Here is an 18,133-nt window from a genome sequence, read left to right on the forward strand (position 1 = left end):
TGGCAGTTGTCTTCACTGACATTTTCAACATGTCCCTGATTGAGTCTGTAATACCAACATGTTTCAAGCAGACCACCATAGTCCCTGTGCCTAAGAACACAAAGGCAACCTGCCTAAATGACTACAGACCCGTAGCACTCACGTCCGTAGCCAAGAAGTGCTTTGAAAGGCTGGTAATGGCTCACATCAACACCATTATCCCAGAAACCCTAGACCCACTCCAATTTGCATACCGCCCAAGCAGATCCACAGATGATGCAATCTCTATTGCACTCCACACTGCCCTTTCCCACGTGGACAAAAGGAACACTTATGTGAAAATGCTATTCATTGACTACAGCTCAGCATTCAACACCATAGTGCCCTCAAAGCTCATCACTAAGAAAGGATCCTGGGACTAAACACCTCCCTCTGCAACTGGATCCTGGACTTTCTGACGGGCCGCCCTCAGGGGGTGAGGGTAGGTAGCAACACATCTGCCACGCTGATTCTCAACACTGGAGCCCCCCAGGGATGCGTGCCCAGTCCCCTTCTGTACTCCCTGGTCATCCACGACTGCATGGCCGGGCCAACACCATCATTAAGTTTGCAGACGACACAACAGTGGTAGGCCTGATCACCGACAACGACGAGCCTATAGGGAGGAGGTCAGAGACCTGCCTGGGTGGTGCCAGAATAACAACCTATCCCTCAACGTAACCAAGACTAAGGAGATGATTTTGGGCTACAGGAAATGGAGGACCGAGCACGCCCCCATTCTCATCGACAGGGCTGTAGTGGAGCAGGTTGAGAGCTTCAAGTTCCTTGGTGTCCACATCACCAACAAATTAGAATGGTCCAAACACACCAAGATGGTCACGAAGAGGGCACAACAAAGCCTATTCCCCCTCAGGAAACTAACAAGATTTGGCATGGGTCCTGAGATCCTCAAAATGTTCTACAGCTGCACCGTCGAGAGCCTCCTGACTGGTTGTATCACTGCCTGGTTTGGCAATTGCTCTGCCTCTGACCACAAGGCACTACAAAGGGTAGTGCGAATGGCCCAATGCATCACTGGGGCAAGCTGCCTGCCATCCAGGACCTCTACACCAGGCGGTGTCAGAGGAAGGCCCTAAAAATTGTCAACGACCCCAGCCACCCCAGTCATAGACTGTTCTCTCTACTACCGCATGGCAAGCGGTACCGGAGTGCCAAGTCTAGGACAAAAAGGCTTCTCAACAGTTTTTACCCCCAAGCCATAAGACTGAACAGGTAATCAAATGGCTACCCGGACTATTTGCATTGTGTCCCCCCCCCCAACCCCTCTTTTATGCTGCTGTTACTCTGTTACTGTTACTCCCGACCAACCAGTGCTCCCGTACATTGTCTAACCGGGCTATCTGCATTGTGTCCCGCCACCCACCCACCACCCACCACCCCCTCTTTTAAGCTACTGCTACTCTCTGTCTATCATATATGCATTGTCACTTTAACCATGTACATACATACTACCTCAATCAGCCTGATTAACCGGTGTCTGTATGTAGCCTCGCTACTTGTATAGCCTCGCTACTGTATATAGCCTCGCTACTGTATATAGCCTCGCTACTGTATATAGCCTCGCAACTGTTATTTTTCACTGTCTTTTTTACTGTTGTTTTAGTTCTTTACTTACCTATTGTTCACCTAATACTTTTTTTTCACTATTGGTTAGAGCCTGTAAGTAAGCATTTCACTGTAAGGTCTACACCTGTCACCTCACACCTGTCAGTTCACGTGACAAATAAACTTTAATTTGATTTGATTCAATATCACACAGTGGTATGCCGGTATTTACGACATGTTATGAATGCAGCATAAGGCCGCAGGCATGGATGCGGTTGGAGGCTTGTCCAACTCACAGGTGCCATTTTGAAATAAGCTACAGGCCAATTATTTGGAGAGCATTGTATTCTACTTCAGGCCTCTTTTCAACCATCATTTCACACTGCTTTGGTAGAAAATCATAGAGCTAATTAGAGGACTCATCTTTGTATCTGTCCAATTACGGCATATGTAAGAGCATGGGCAATGCCATTGAGACTATCTCCATTTTGAAGTAGTCCATTTTTTTGTCGTCGAAAAAAAGCATCAATCTAATATTGGTGATTTACCGCCACCTGCAGTGCCGGAGTCCTGAACCAAATCTTGTGTTTCATTTATTTATTGTGGCCACTAGATGGCAGTGATTTAGCTTAAAGCCATTTACAAACCAATCAACCAAATTTGAGGAATACAACGCTCAGATCATGGGCTAATCACTCCCAAGCCATAGTAATCGCCACCCAGTTGACTACTTTAAAATGGCGAAAGCCCTCAATGGCATCTGTTGTCATTGGATTATATACAGTATACTTCCTTGGATTTGGACTTGGATTTAAGGACTCAAACCTACTGTGGAAATTGTCTTTGGACTGTTGGCTCTGACAGGATTATTTATTTGTTGATTATTTAATCATGGTTTTGTTGCTTATGTTAAACCCTATAATTTTCCTATAAAGAATACACTATTACTGCACTCCAAGTTCCCCAATCTTTTATTTCTGGCAAGTTTGTGTTTTATGCAAGTTACAGTGTCTGGTATGGTTGGTGCTTGTGTCTTTACAGTATGTGTGTGAGAGAGTTCATGTGTGTGTATGTGTGTGAGTGTGTCAAATGTCACCTAACTCAATATTGATGGAACATTGTCTACCCGGTTTTTATTTGGCCCCTTATGTTTTCGGTTCTTGACATGCCTCTTTTGTTCAGGGGTTGAACACCAAGCCACCAAAAAAACAAAAGCAAAACAGGCATTTGTACATTGCATTTCAGTCACCCACTATCAGTTATTTTCTTGTTATGGAGAGAGTTGATGTGAGACTCCATGTCATGTTTAATTTCTCCCATCTCTAAAACATGACCAGTGTCTGTCTGGGTGCCCTCCACTGTAACCTCTGTGATATTAGGCTTCTCTCTGAATTGCTGCCTGTCGAGTGTATTACACCATGTCAATCGATTCTGAAATCGAGATGGAGCTTGATGATTCGCGGGTGACTTTCTCTTGACACATGTCGGCATGCTTTTTATAAATCAGTGATAAGGAAGGCTTCTCTGAGACAGCTGTATAATAAACTACCTGTATCTGAGAGAATATTGGGAACTCTTTCTATACTCTCTCTCTCCAATTATGTTAATGTGTGTACAATGGGTCTGGTTCAAAGTGGATGATTGAATGTGTACTTCTATTATAGATAGTACATGCATGTATACATATTGTTGTGTATGTAGCAATACATGGATCCCCTTTTCGTGGACTAAAATGCAGAAATGGTAAATGACGTACTCACACACATACATGTCAGGATTGGGCAGCATGCCATTGAACATATCCCAGCTGTTTATTATACAGTACTCGCTAGCTGTAAACAGTAGCTTAGTGTCACCATGATTTGAAAAGAGAAGCTTAGAAACAAAGTTAGCCTGCGTTTAGCATCCCATAGCAGAAAGTATAAAACAAAATCATTTCTGCACTGCAGGCTACTGTGTTTCCACCAGTGTTAAATAGCACTGGCTCTCCCCCATACTCATTCAAAGCCAAATCTCTCCTTCTAGGCCTGCCGGTAATATGGGTTAATTGTTCTGGATGGTTGGATCACTTCCAACAGTTCATCCAATTTCCATTTAAATTGAGCTATCGGAGCGTGACATGGGCGACGCTCTGCTCCGCCCGGCACTGTCACACGCAGCCATGGGAGGCCTGGCCCACTCCTGGGCTGGATGTGGAGCGGGTAACCTTGTATACAGGTCTGTCTGAGGGTTCTCATGTGGCACACACAGAATGGAATGCATGTGCACACCTTGCCTGGATCTCCCAATAGGGTTGATCCGTTAAGCCAGAGGCAGCCGAAAGCCCCCTCATATAGTTAGAGCAGTGGAGTGTATACTCATAGCCACAATCTCCTGTTAGCAATCATCACAGTTTGTTGTGACCTGCCAGTCTGTACAGTGGAGTAGAGGGGAGGCCATATGCATCTCCTTTAATAGTTCTGTTCACTTTCAATGGGAAATGTGATGGTATTCTCTTACAATTTCATGAATCTCTTCTCCATATTTAATTCAATAATTGCATGTTTAAAGTCAAAGGAGGTGCATTTTATAATGACAGATTTATGATGACACACACACACACACACACACACACACACACACACACACACACACACACACACACACACACACACACACACACATACAGTATAGTTCTAAATAATGGTGACAATGTACAATTACTTCTGAATGTTACAAACAGCTTATAGACAACACATGAAGTACATTTGTCTATTTTAGCACCCTCAGCCACACATTGCATTGTCCAGATATCCACAGTGATGTGGAGCACTGCAGTGTGTCATTCAGAGTCAGAGAGTCAGAGGGCCAGAGTTAGAGAGTCAGAGAGTCAGGTTTAGAGAAGGGTAGTGTCTGTATGTAGCATGGCCTTCCAGTGAGCTGTTCTCCTCTCCCTATCATCTGTCCCTCTCACTGCCCCTATACATCATACAGACAGGTCCTGTGCTCCTGTGGACATGGCTCCTAATAGCCATGCACTAGGGCTGAGCAAGCATAACATCCCATAGGACCCTATTGTATCATCAATCTGTTCCATTCTAGAAACCACCCTCATGTCGTGCTTATTATTTCTACACTCTTAGAAAAAAGTAGCTATCTAGAACCTTTTAGAAGTGTCTTTGGCTGTCCTCATTAGATAATCTTTTGAAGAACCCTATTGGGTTCCATGTAGAAACCTTTCCACAGAGGGTTCTACATGAACCAAAAAGGGTTCTACCTGGATCTCGAAAAGGGTTATCCTATGGGGGCAGCCGAACAACCCTTTTGGAACCCTTTTTTCTTGGAGTGTAAATGGGGTTGAGGAAAGACCTGCATTAAATCACATGCTTCCTATCAAACAGAGAAAGCAGACTTTAGAAGTGTCTGATAGGATGGCTACTGTGGAAAGCCATTGTCTTAGTAGGCTATTCTCTGTGCTTGTCCCTAACCTCAATGGGCCAGACACTCCATCACTGTCTGGTCCGATGCTGTGAAGAGCCCCCCCTCCAGGCAGGGTGGTTGGTGTGGAATCTCTGGCTAGATGCTGAATTAAGTGATTCAACTGAGCAGAGGGCTCCTCACCCTCAGACTCCGACCCAGGGCTTATTGGTCGGATCATGAGGAGAAAATGGAGGCCACACACACTTTGCCACTATAGACTAAATTACACCATGATGAATGGGAGGTCTACTGGGACTCACCTCTGACCTCTGTGTTTAGTTTCTTCTCAAGGTGCATGTACAGTACCGGTCAAAATTTTTAGAACACCTACTCATTCAAGTTCTTTTTTATTTTGACTATTTTCTACATTGTAGAATAATAGTGAAGACATCAAAACTATGAAATAACAAATATGGAATCATGTAGTAACCAAAAAAGTGTTAAACAAATCAAAATATATTTAATATTTGAGATTCTTCAAATGGCCCCCCTTTGCCTTGATGACAGCTTTGCACACCTCACTTCGTGGTGGATTTAAACAAATTAGATTTATTTACATTTTTTTAACCAGGTAAAAAACAAGTTCTCATTTACAACTGCGACCTTACCAAGATAAAGCAAAGCAGTGCGACTCAAACAACACAGTGTCAAGGATCATTAGGATAGTCAGTTTTACGAGGGTATGTTTGGCAGCATGAGTGAAGGATGCTTTGTTGTGAAATAGGAAGCCAATTCTAGATTTAATTTTGGATTGGAGATGCTTAATGTGAGTCTGGAAGGAGAGTTTACAGGCTAACCAGACAGCTAGGTATTTGTAGTTGTCCACATATTCTAAGTCAGATATTATTCTAAGTTGTGACGCTAGACGGGCGGGTGGGTGCGGGCAGCGATCTTGTCACACCAACGGTGCGGCCGGAGTCCAGGTCACGCCCTGTCCTTGGAGATCCTTTTATTGTCTCTATTTTGGTTTAGTCGGGGCGTGAGTTGGGGTGGGCATTTCTATGTTTTGTTTTTCTATGATCTTCTATCTTCATGTTTTGGCCGGGTATGGTTCTCAATCAGGGACAGCTGTCTATCGTTGTCTCTGATTGGGAACCATACTTAGGTACCCTTTTTCCCACCTGTGTTTGTGGGAAGTTGACTTTCTTTATGGCACTTAGCCTTAAGCTTCACGGTTTTGTTTTGTAGTGTGTATTGTTTTGTTCGGCATCTTTTTCTTAATTAAAGAACATGAACGCTCACCATGCTGCACCTTGGTCCGCTCCTTTCCGCAGCCGTGACAGATCCGTTGAAGAGCATACATTTAGTTTTACTTGCATTTAAGAGCAGTTGGAGGCCACGGAAGGAGTTTTGTATGGCATTGAAGCTCGTCTGGAGGTTTGTTAACACAGTGTCCTAAGAAGGGCCAGATGTATACAGAATGGTGTCGTCTGCGTAGAAGTGGATCAGGGAATCGCCCGCAGCAAGAGCGACATCATTGATATATACAGAGAAAAGAGTTGGCCTGAGAATTGAACCCTGTGGCACCCCCATAGAGACTGCCAGAGGTCCGGACAACAGGCCCTCCAATTTGACACACTGAAATCTGTCTGAGAAGTAGTTGGTGAACCAGGTGAGGAAGTCCCTTGAGAAACCAACACTGCTGAGTCTGCCAATAAGAATGCGGTGATTGACAGAGTTGAAAGCCTTGGCCAGGTCGATGAAGACGGCTGCACAGTATTGTCTTTTATCGATGGCGGTCATAATATCGTTTAGGACCTTGAGCGTGGCTGAGGTGCACCCATTACCAGCTCGGAAACCAGATTGCATAGCGGAGACGGTATGGTGGGATTCGAAATGGTCGGTAATCTGTTTAACTTGGCTTTCAAAGACTTTAGAAAGGTAGGATAGATATAGGTCTGTAACAGTTTGGGTCTAGAGTGTCTCCCCCTTTGAAGAGGGGGATGACCGCGGCAGCTTTCCAATCTTTAGGGATCTCAGACAATACGAAAGAGGTTGAACAGGCTAGTAAATGGGGTTGCAAAAATTGTGGCGGATAATTTTAGAAAGAGAAGGTCCAAATTGTCTTGCCCAGCTGATTTGTATGGGTCCAGATTTTCCAGCTCTTTCAGAACATCAGCTATCTGGATTTGGGTGAAGGAGAAAAGGGGTAGGCTTGGTCAAGTTGCTGTAGGGGGTGCACAGCTTTTTACCGGGGTAGGGGTAGCCAGGTGGAAAGCATGGAAAAATGCTTATTGAAATTCTTGGTTCCAAACTTCCCTGAAAAGTTGCATATCATGGGGGCTATTCGATGCTAATGCAGTACGCTGGTCAAGGGCAGTCAAGTCTGGAGTGAACCAAGGGCTATATCTGTTCTTAGTTGAATGGGGCATGCTTATTTAAGATGGTGAGGAAAGCACTTTTAAAGAATAACCAGGCATCCTCTACTGATGGAATGAGGTCAATATTATGATGACCCTCCCACTCTGTCTTCCATGTTCTGTTTCTTAGCTCTTGTTTTCCTTAATAGGATGTCAGTGGGCGGAGCCGGGAGGGTCGTCAGCGAAATGGGACACACTTGGGCTCGGGTGTGTCCCAGGATAAATACACCTCTCCCCCATTCATTGGGGGAGACTCTCTTCATGCAGATGCAGATTTTGGTTGTGGCTGTTTTTGGTTTGCAGTGGCACTGGTCAACACCCCTCATTATCACATTTATGCACGCAACCACTCACTTACACTACTGATTACACACACCCTTGTTAATTTTATTTAGTTTACTTTAGTTAAATATATTTTGTTATTCCTTATCTACACATTGTCTCCCTTTTTGTTACAGACTTTGAGCCTGTTCGTGACAAGTGGGGGCTCATCCAGGATAAGGTTGGTTCCTAGACATTTTGGTGTATAGCACTTTGTTTCATTATGAAGCACTAATACTAGTGTTTGGTTTACTAGTATATGTGTTGTGTTTGGGAGAAAAAGTGGAGTTAATGTTAAACTCTGTAGTTGTTTTGTTTGCATCAGCTTGTTTGAGTTGTAATGTTTTGTGCCCAGTACAGGTTGCCTTTGTTTGTTTGGTAAACTTTCTGCTGCGGTAGGTAGTTTGTGTGCTGTGTTGGAGAAAGTACATTTGTTAGATCCCAGGCCCCTGCCCTGGCTGGAGACTCTTGCTCTACTTGCTGTTGGGACATTGGTCCGAGGAGGTGAGTACAATCGACTGTGTACCTCAGTGGGAGATTTGGGTAGGGTAGTGTTTGGTCTGGTGTGCTCAGCAGAGGGGAAGAGTGAGATTTTTATTTCGTATTTTCTTGTGGCTATGGTGTCTTGCGTAGCTGAGTTCATTCGCTTTCCATCAGAGGAACTGTTAGAATTATGTACTAAAGAACAACTGTTGAAGGTTGCTGAACACTACAAGGTTGAAATGAGTGAAATGTCTAAAATTCTATTAGGTTAATATTGAAGGTTAATCTGATGGAGAGGTATTCTTGAAGTTACCACTGGGGCAGCGTCTGCTGAGGAGTCGCTGTCTCCCTGTAACGTTACAATGGTCGCTCCATCGGTTAGTTCCAGTAGTCTTACCGCCAACAATTTAGAACTTTAAAAAGGGATGCTAAACAGACTCATGTTGAGTTTGCGTGATAATTCTCTTCGGTTTAATCGCTGGTGTTCCCCCTCTGAGGTTATGACTTTCCAAGGGCTGTGTAATCTGATTATACTAGAGCAATTTAAGGACACAATCCCTGATCATATAGACACGTACATGAACGAAAAGTAAAGACTGTCGCTGTAGTTTTGGCGGACAAGTATGTTTTGACTCACAAGTGTCTTTGCAGAGCCCCGTATTCAGAGTGAGTGGGGGCGTTCGGAGAGATTTGGGCCTCGCTCACCGAGATACTTTGGTTCACGGGCAGAGTTTCATTCATACTGCTGACTTTGGTCAAGAGTGTCACTACTGTCAAGGTTTGGGTCATTGGAAAAACGAATGTCCGGTTCTCAGGGCTTGGGGTAAATTCAGTACTTGTGCTTACGTTAAATCTAAGCCTACGGCATTAGTTGTGCCTGTTCCACATCAGTTCACTCCTAACACATTGTCTCATGCACAGGGACATGTGTAAGTCCATATTGACCCAGACTATTTACCTTTCATTACGGAGGGTTTTGTATCTATGTTAGGAAGTAAGGACCCAGTGCCAGTGAAGATCCTGAGACACAGGTGCCTCTGAATCATTTGTGTTGGTGTCTGTTACCCTTCTCTGCTGAGACTGATTTGGGGACTAGTATTCTAATAAGTGGAATAGGTTTGAACACTGTCAGTTCCATTGCATAAACTGATGTTGGATTGCGGACTGGTGAAAGTTGAGGTTGTTGTGGGGGTGCGTCCTTTGTTGCCTATATATAACTTGGCTGGTGAGCGTGTATGGCTGGTGAGCGTGTATGGCCTGTCATGTTTCCATCTCTAGTGGTTTCCGCTAAGCTGTCATTTGTAGGGATTCCTGATGAGAGTGCGCAGAGTTTCCCAGAGGTGATCTCTGCGTGTGCAGTGACTCGTTCTATGAGCCGTGGCGACCTGGTCACTGTGCCGGCTAACGAGAATACCACGTTATCTGTATCCCACTCCAATCTAATCAAGGCGTAACGGGCTGACCCCACATTAGAAGAGTTGCGTAACCAAATTGTGCCTGTGGCTATTTTCTCCAAGAGGATGTCCTGATGAAAAAGTGGGTGTGTCATAGTCTGGAGTTCAAATTGGAAATTGTTTTTCCAACCGCTGTGTCTTTGTGAGATGCGTTGTGGGTGAATGGATCTCTGCATGTATATTTCCCACCTTAAAGCATGGAGGAGGTGTGATGGTGTGGGGGTGCTTTGCTGGTGACACTATCTGTTATTTATTTAGAATTCAAGGCACTTAACCAGCATGGCTACCACAGCATTCTGCAGCGATATGCCATCCCCTCTGGTTTGGGCTTAGTGGGACTATCAATTATTTATCAACAGGGCAATGACCCAACACACCTCCAGGCTGTGTAAGGGCTATTTTACTAAGGAGAGTGATGGAGTGCTGCATCAGATGACCTGGCCTCCAATCCCCGGACCTCAACCAAATTGAGATGGTTTGGGATGAGTCAGTGTAATATCTGTTTTCAACTCACACCATCACAGGTAGATCCCCTGAACGCAGCCCACTTTCCAGCTCACACTCTCAAACACCTAGATTCCCCGAACACAGCTCACTCTCCAGATCCCAATCACCTGTTCACACACCTGTATGTCATTATCACACACTATTTAGTTCATTTCTTTACACCCCATAAATGTGAGGTATTACTTGTTTTGTGACACACGTCTTCAGAGCTGTTTTTCCCGTGATTTACTCCTGTGTATGATAGTTTTTGCCTGCCTCACTAACGACACCTTTTGCCTATTCCCTGCCTGTACTTTAGCCTTTCGGATTTCCTATTGCCTGATCTCCCAGACTACGTTATAGCCTTTCCTCTGCCTGTACTGTTGTCCTTCTGGACCCCCTGTGTACAGTGTCGTGCAATAGTATTCATCCCCCCTCTGCTTAAATTGATTTTATTTGGATTTCATGTAATGGAAATATGCAAAACAATCCAAATTGGTGAAGTGATATTAAAGTAACTTGTTTAAAAAAATTCTAAAAATAAACTGAAAAGTGGTGCGCCCATATGTATTCACCCCCTTTGCCATGAAGCCCTTAAATAAGATCTGGTGCAACCAATTATCTTCAGAAGTCACATAATTAGTTAAGTAAAGTCCACCAGTGTGCAATCTAAGTGTCACATGAAACTGTCACATTATCTCAGTGTATATATACACCTGTTCTGAAAGGCCCCAGAGTCTGCAACACCATTAAGCAAGTGGCACCACCAAGCAAGTGGCACCATGAAGACCAAGGAGCTCTCCAAACAGGTCAGGGACAAAGTTGTGGAGAAGTACAGATCAGGGTTGGGTTATAAGAAAATATCAGAAAATTTGATCCTCCCACGGGGCACAATTAAATCCATTATTACAAAATGGAAAGAATATGGCACCACAACAAACCTGCCAAGAGAGGGCCACCTACCCAACTCACAGACCAGGCAAGGAAGGAATTAATCTGAGAGGAAACAAAGCGACCAAAGATAAGCTCCACAGCGGAGATTGGAGTATCTGTCCTTAGGACCACTTTAAGCTGTAAACTCCACCAAGCTGGGCTTTACGGAAGTGTGGCAAGAAAAAAGCCATTGCTTAAAGAAACAAATAAGCAAACCCGTTTGGTGTTCACCAAATGTCATGTGGTAGACTCCCCAAACATATGGAAGAAGGTACTCTGGTCAAATGAGACTAATATTGAGCTTTTGGCCATCAAGGAAAATGCTGTGTCTGGTGCAAACACAACACCTTTCATCACCCCGAGAACCGCATCCGCATGCTGTTTTTCATCAGCAGGGACTGGCTAACTGCTCAGAATTGAAAGAATGATGGGTGGCGCTAAATACAGGGAAATCCTTGAGGGAAACCTGTTTCAGTCTTCCAGAAATTTGAGACTGGGACGGAGGTTCTCCTGCCAGCAGGACAATTACCCTAACCATACTGCTAAAGCAACATTCGAGTGGTTTAAGGGGAAACATTTAAAAGTCTTGGAGTGGCCGAGTCAAAGCCCAGAAGTCAATTCAATTGAGAATCTGTGGTATGACTTAAAGATTGCTATACACCAGCGGAACCCATCCAACTTGTTTAGCCTTGAAGAATGGGCAAAAATCCCATTGGCTATATGTGCCAAGCTTATAGAGACACCCCAAGAGACTTGCAGCTGTAATTACTGCAAAAGGTGGCTCTACAAAGTTTTGACTTTTTTTTTTTGGGGGGGGGGGGGGGGGGGGGTCCTTCTATGGTCCTTTACAATAAACACCTGCTGCGCCCTGCATTTGAAACCAGTTCTCTGTCTCCCCTTGTGTTCTTTACAGTCGGACCGCAGAGTAAAGGAACATCAGCCAACAAGTGCTCAGCATATGTGGGAACTCCTTCAAGAATGTTGGAAAAGCATTCCAGGTGAAGCTGGTTGAGAGAATGCCAATAGTGTGGAAAGCTGTCATCAAGGCAAAGGGTGGCTATTTGAAGAATCTCAAATATAAAATATGCTTTGATTTGTTTAACACTTTTTAGCTTACTACATGATTACATATGACTACATGATTACTAGTGAAGACATCTCAACTATTTCATAGTTTTGATGTCTTCACTAGTTTTCTCCAATGTGGAAAATAGTACAAAATAAAGAAAATCCCTTTAATGAGTAGGTGTTCTACAACTTTTGACCGGTAGTCTAGGTTTATTAAAACACTTTGGAATTATTATAACTGCAATTTTATTTTGAGTGGTTGCAAGTCTCATTTTTCTCCCTTTTTGTTATTGTGTACGGTTCAATGTATGTTTATCTGTGTGTTTTGGTACAAGTTTGTATTCATGCAGTGTGTATGTGTGCACTCACCTACCGTATGTTTACATAAGCTTGTGTTGTGTGTTTGCATGGTGTGATGCGGGAGTACTTTCACTACACGGCTGTCTGCCAACCCACTGAGTGACTCATTGGAATCTGGTCCCCTTGAGGTGCCCTTCACTCTAACACACTGAGACGGGCTGGGGCCCCTCAATACTCCCCTCCCGCAGTGAAGCTCTGCAGGTTCTCCACAGAAAATACATGTCCAGATATGTCTATTGTTCTGCTGTCTGATATTCACAGTGTTCTAAAACAGCCCTGGTATGAATATTTATAACTCCTCTGATGGGATCAATGGGAAGAGGGAGAGCCTGAATAATCATCCATCTATACTTCCAGACCCTTCTCTTATCTTCTCTCCATCTCTCTGAAGTACTCTCTGTTTATTATCTATGCATAGTCACTTTACAAATGACCTGGACTAACTTGTACCCTCCGCACATTGACTCGGTACCACTACCCCTGTACGTATATAGCCTTGTTATTGTTATGCAAATGCATATTGTTACTTTTTGATTACTTTAAAAATAAATAAATTTAGTTTATTTAGTAAATATTTTGTTAACTCTTAACTGCATTGTTGGTTAAGGGCTTGTAAGTAAAATGTTATTTGATTTGAAAGAGAACTAGAGAAGGACAGAAAGAGCACGTTGGCTTGGTATTGCTACCTTGACAGGGATCATGTAGAGTTATTCCTGTTGCAGCTTCTAGGAATTATTGATAGAATAAAGCTATGCTAGTTTGGCCTCTGCATTCTAAATCTAGGCATCCACTTCTGGATCCACAACTTTCCTAACACCTCAGCTTATTTTGTTTTTGTTCTTTCACATCCCATGACTCTCTAAACTGTGTGTGTGAGAGCGAGAGGGACAGAGCGCTCAAGTTCTGGTTGGGCTTGGAACAGACCCCTGGTGTCTTCATTAGCATGCCCAGCATGGAGGATCTCAGAGATAAAAGTCAGACAGGCTGAGACTTTCTGCTCTGTGTCTACAGTGGGTGGTGGGCACACTGCCCGGTGCTCAGTAAGTCAATTAGGTCGGCACTGTGCCCACCACTGGCCCTCCCTGACACAGTAGCCCTGCCACAAGCTCTTTAACTGCACAAGGAGAAAACCATTCATCAGAGGTGCTTGCATCTCCCAGCTTTTACTGTTCTGCAGAGAGGGGAGCAGCGGACCAGCCCTGAGTCCTTGATGATGAATGCCCTAGCTTCCACACCTTTTAAAAGTACACTTTATCAATGAGGAATGGAGCAGTGTGTTCAGGTGGCTGAGGGGAAATTGCCTTTTTCCTTTCACCTGCAGCCAATGGTGAAGAAGTGAATGGAAAGGGATGGGAGGCCGGCTGCCCTCTGAGCTGATGTATATGGGGAAAATGAGAGGAGCAGGCATTTCTCTCGCTCTCGCTCTCTTATTCCTCTCTACCCCCATTCCCCCATGTGTTGACAGGGAGGTCCTGAGGGTGAGGGCAGCATTTGCGAATTGGGGACAGAAACCTGAGACAGCAAGGCCCTGTCTGAGAACACAGTGTGCAGAACCAATACTGAGGCCAGAGCAGAGCAAAACAGGGTTCAGTAACAATCCCGAGGCCAGACAGAGTAAAACAGAACAGTGTGCAGCATCAATACTGAGGCCAGAGCAGAACAGAACAGTGTGCAGCACCAATAGAGGCCAGAACAGAACAGTGTGCAGGACCAATACTGAGGCCAGCCAGAGCAGAATGGTGTGCAGCACCAACCCCGAGGCCAGAGCAGAGTAAAACAAAACAGAACAGTGTGCAGCACCAATACCGAGGCCAGACAGAGCAGAACAGTGTGCAGCACCAATACCGAGGCCAGACAGAGCAAAACAATGTGCAGCACCAATACCGAGGCCAGACAGACAAAGTGTGCAGCATCAATACTGAGGCCAGACAGAGCAGAACAGTGTACTGTACCAATACTGAGAACAGACATAGCAGAACAGTGTACTGCACCAATACTGAGGCCAGACAGAGCAGAACAGTGTACAGCACCAATTCCGAGGCCAGGGAAGAACAGAGCAGAACCAGAGAGAACCACGACCTTGAGCCGTGAGTCGAAAACATGCACACAAATGCATATCCCACTGTGGAGGTGGGCTCCCAGGCCCGACTGCCTAGGGTACGTGACCACTGATTGGCATATGGTGTTTTGCTCAAACTGGATTAAATTCAGCCCCTCATGAATTACTGTGAATGCCCAGGATATTGTGCTGCAGCATTGAGAGAAGCGAATTTGTGTTTTTTTCATATCCTTCCCTAATTGATATTCATGGATGCAGTAACTTATATGCCACAAAGGATATTGTGCAATGAAAACCATTTAGATGTTGATTATTGAACACTATGATAACCCAACCATCCCATGGGTTACTGCTGTGTGTGTGTGTGTGTGTGTGTGTGTGTGTGTGTGTGTGTGTGTGTGTGTGTGTGTGTGTGTGTGTGTTTAAATAAATCTTTGGTTGGGCCCATTTGACTGAATTAGGTTCAACATCAGTCATTTTGCCCTGCAGCCTTCCCTATCAATGGGACTGGTGGTGGTTTGTCTTTTGGGCTTTTGTATGTCAAGCAAATAATAGAGTGGTGCTCCTAGCCACTGGGATTAGAAAGGCTCTCTGTAAGGACACGGCTCTCTGTAAGGACACGGCTCTCTGTAAGGACACGGCTCTCTGTAAGGACACGGCTCTCTGTAAGGACACGGCTCTCTGTAAGGACACGGGACAAGGCTCTCGGTAAGGACACGGGACAAGGCTCTCGGTAAGGACACGGCTCTCTGTAAGGACACGGCTCTCTGTAAGGACACGGCTCTCTGTAAGGACACGGGACAAGGCTCTCTGTAAGGACACGGGACAAGGCTCTCTGTAAGGACAAGGCTCTCTGTAAGGACACGGGACAAGGCTCTCTGTAAGGACACGGGACAAGGCTCTCTGTAAGGACACAGGACACGGCTCTCTGTAAGGACACAGGACAAGGCTCTCGGTAAGCACACGGGACAAGGCTCACTGTAAGGACACGGGACAAGGCTCTCTGTATGGACACGGCTCTCTGTAAGGACACGGGACAAGGCTCTCTGTAAGGACACGGGACAAGGCTCTCTGTAAGGACACGGGACAAGGCTCTCTGTAAGGACACGTGACAAGGCTCTCTGTAAGGACACGGGACAAGGCTAACTGTAAGGACACGGGACAAGGCTAACTGTAAGGACACGGGACAAGGCTAACTGTAAGGACACGGGACAAGGCTAACTGTAAGGACACGGGACAAGGCTCACTGTAAGGACACGGGACAAGGCTCTCTGTAAGGACACGGGACAAGGCTCTCTGTAAGGACACGGGACAAGGCTCTCTGTAAGGACAAGGCTCTCTGTAAGGACACGGGACAAGGCTCTCTGTAAGGACACGGGACAAGGCTCTCTGTAAGGACACGGGACAAGGCTCTCTGTAAGGACATGGGACAAGGCTCTCTGTAAGGACACGGGACAAGGCTCTCGGTAAGGACACGGGACAAGGCTCACTGTAAGGACACGGGACAAGGCTCTCTGTATGGACACGGCTCTCTGTAAGGACACGGGACAAGGCTCTCTGTAAGGACACGGGACAAGGCTCTCTGTAAGGACACGGGACAAGGCTCTCTGTAAGGACACGGGACAAGGCTCTCTGTAAGGACACGGGACAAGGCTCTCTGTAAGGACACGGGACAAGGCTCTCTGTAAGGACACGGGACAAGGCTCTCTGTAAGGACACGGGACAAGGCTAACTGTAAGGACACGGGACAAGGCTAACTGTAAGGACACGGGACAAGGCTAACTGTAAGGACACGGGACAAGGCTAACTGTAAGGACACGGAACAAGGCTAACTGTAAGGACACGGGACAAGGCTCTCTGTAAGGACACGGGACAAGGCTCTCTGTAAGGACACGGAACAAGGCTCTCTGTATGGACACGGCTCTCTGTAAGGACACGGGACAAGGCTCTCTGTAAGGACACGGGACAGGGCTAACTGTAAGGACACGGGAAAGGGCTAACTGTAAGGACACGGGACAGGGCTAACTGTAAGGACACGGGACAAGGCTCACTGTAAGGACACGGGACAAGGCTCTCTGTAAGGACACGGGACAAGGCTCTCTGTAAGGACACGGAACAAGGCTCTCTGTATGGACACGGCTCTCTGTAAGGACACGGGACAAGGCTCTCTGTAAGGACACGGGACAGGGCTAACTGTAAGGACACGGGACAGGGCTAACTGTAAGGACACGGGACAGGGCTCTCTGTAAGGACACGGGACAGGGCTCTCTGTAAGGACACGGGACAGGGCTCTCTGTAAGGACACGGGACAAGGCTCTCTGTAAGGACACGGGACAAGGCTCTCTGTAAGGACACGGGACAAGGCTCTCTGTAAGGACACGGGACAAGGCTAACTGTAAGGACATGGGACAAGGCTCTCGGTAAGGACACGGGACAAGGCTCTCGGTAAGGACACGGGACAAGTCTCTCGGTAAGGACACGGGACAAGGCTCTCGGTAAGGACACGGGACAAGGCTTTCTCCCTGTTGCGCTTGTTTACTTCAACCATCTGCCCACAAAGGAACTCTCTGCCTTAATGTCTGCAGACAGGACACGCCAGGTCCAACCGAAACAGGGACATTTCTCTCAGGGATGTGTTTACTCTGTACTGAACAGGATCAGAGAGAGATCGTTCACTATGTGAGCTTCATGGCATATTCATTGTTGAGGCTTTTGAAAATGAGTTTTCAGCTTTGTTTATAGGGTTTCTGTCCTGCTCCAAAGCAGCTGAGCTTACATTACCCCCTGAGCTAACTGATGTTCAGTAATTTAGCAGAAGCTCTGATCCAGAGTGACTTACAGGAGCAATTAGGAGTAAGTGCCTTGCTCAAGGGCACGTCGGCAGATTTTTCACCTAGTTGGCTCAGGGATTCAAACAAGCAACCTTTTGGTTATTGGCCCAGCACTCTTAACGACAAGGCTACCTGCCTCTAGGCTACCTTCCCCCTTAAACAGAAGGAATTGCAACTGTATTGAACTTTCAAACATGTAATTGGAGAGCAGTTTTAGACAATATACTATATCAGTCAATCAATCAATCAAATTTATTTATATATAGCCCTTCGTACATCAGCTGATATCTCAAAGTGCTGTACAGAAACCCAGCCTAAAACCCCAAACAGCAAGCAATGCAGGTGAAGAAGCACGGTGGCTAGGAAAAACTCCCTAGAAAGGCCAAAACCTAGGAAGAAACCTAGAGAGGAACCAGGCTATGTGGGGTGGCCAGTCCTCTTCTGGCTGTGCCGGGTGGAGATTATCAGTCCCTCTACCACCCCTCTACCTCTCCTCTCTATCTCCACTGCATGCTTACAGAGAGGGCTATTGAAGGTTGGCCTCTGTAAGCTGTGAACAGCACATCAGTGTGTGTCAGAGAGCAGTACTGCAACTGAAAGGGGTATGAATTGTTGTATCTCTGCGGTGTTGTGCAGAAAAACGTTAACCACCTGGAGTCTACTGAAGCCTCCTCTTCCCCTCCACCGCCACCATAATGCTCCACTGCTGGGTCTATTTACATATGTATCCTTTCC

General features: G+C 45.8%; 1 protein-coding gene across 1 annotated transcript in view; it reads left to right on the plus strand.

Moving 5' to 3' along the window:
- Nucleotides 1-8,134: 8,134 nt before the first annotated feature.
- LOC149971298 (uncharacterized) overlaps nucleotides 8,135-18,133 on the plus strand; it is a 63,252-nt gene continuing 53,253 nt past the window's right edge. Inside the window, exon 1 of the mRNA XM_090223885.1 lies at nucleotides 8,135-8,228. The gene's annotated coding sequence lies outside the window, so the exon portion shown is untranslated. The remainder of the gene's footprint in view (nucleotides 8,229-18,133) is intronic.

The sequence above is a fragment of the Oncorhynchus mykiss genome, chromosome 27, assembly GCF_057628025.1.
Source record: "Oncorhynchus mykiss isolate SJ-2025 chromosome 27, ASM5762802v1, whole genome shotgun sequence".
Classification (NCBI taxonomy): Eukaryota; Metazoa; Chordata; class Actinopteri; order Salmoniformes; family Salmonidae; genus Oncorhynchus; species Oncorhynchus mykiss.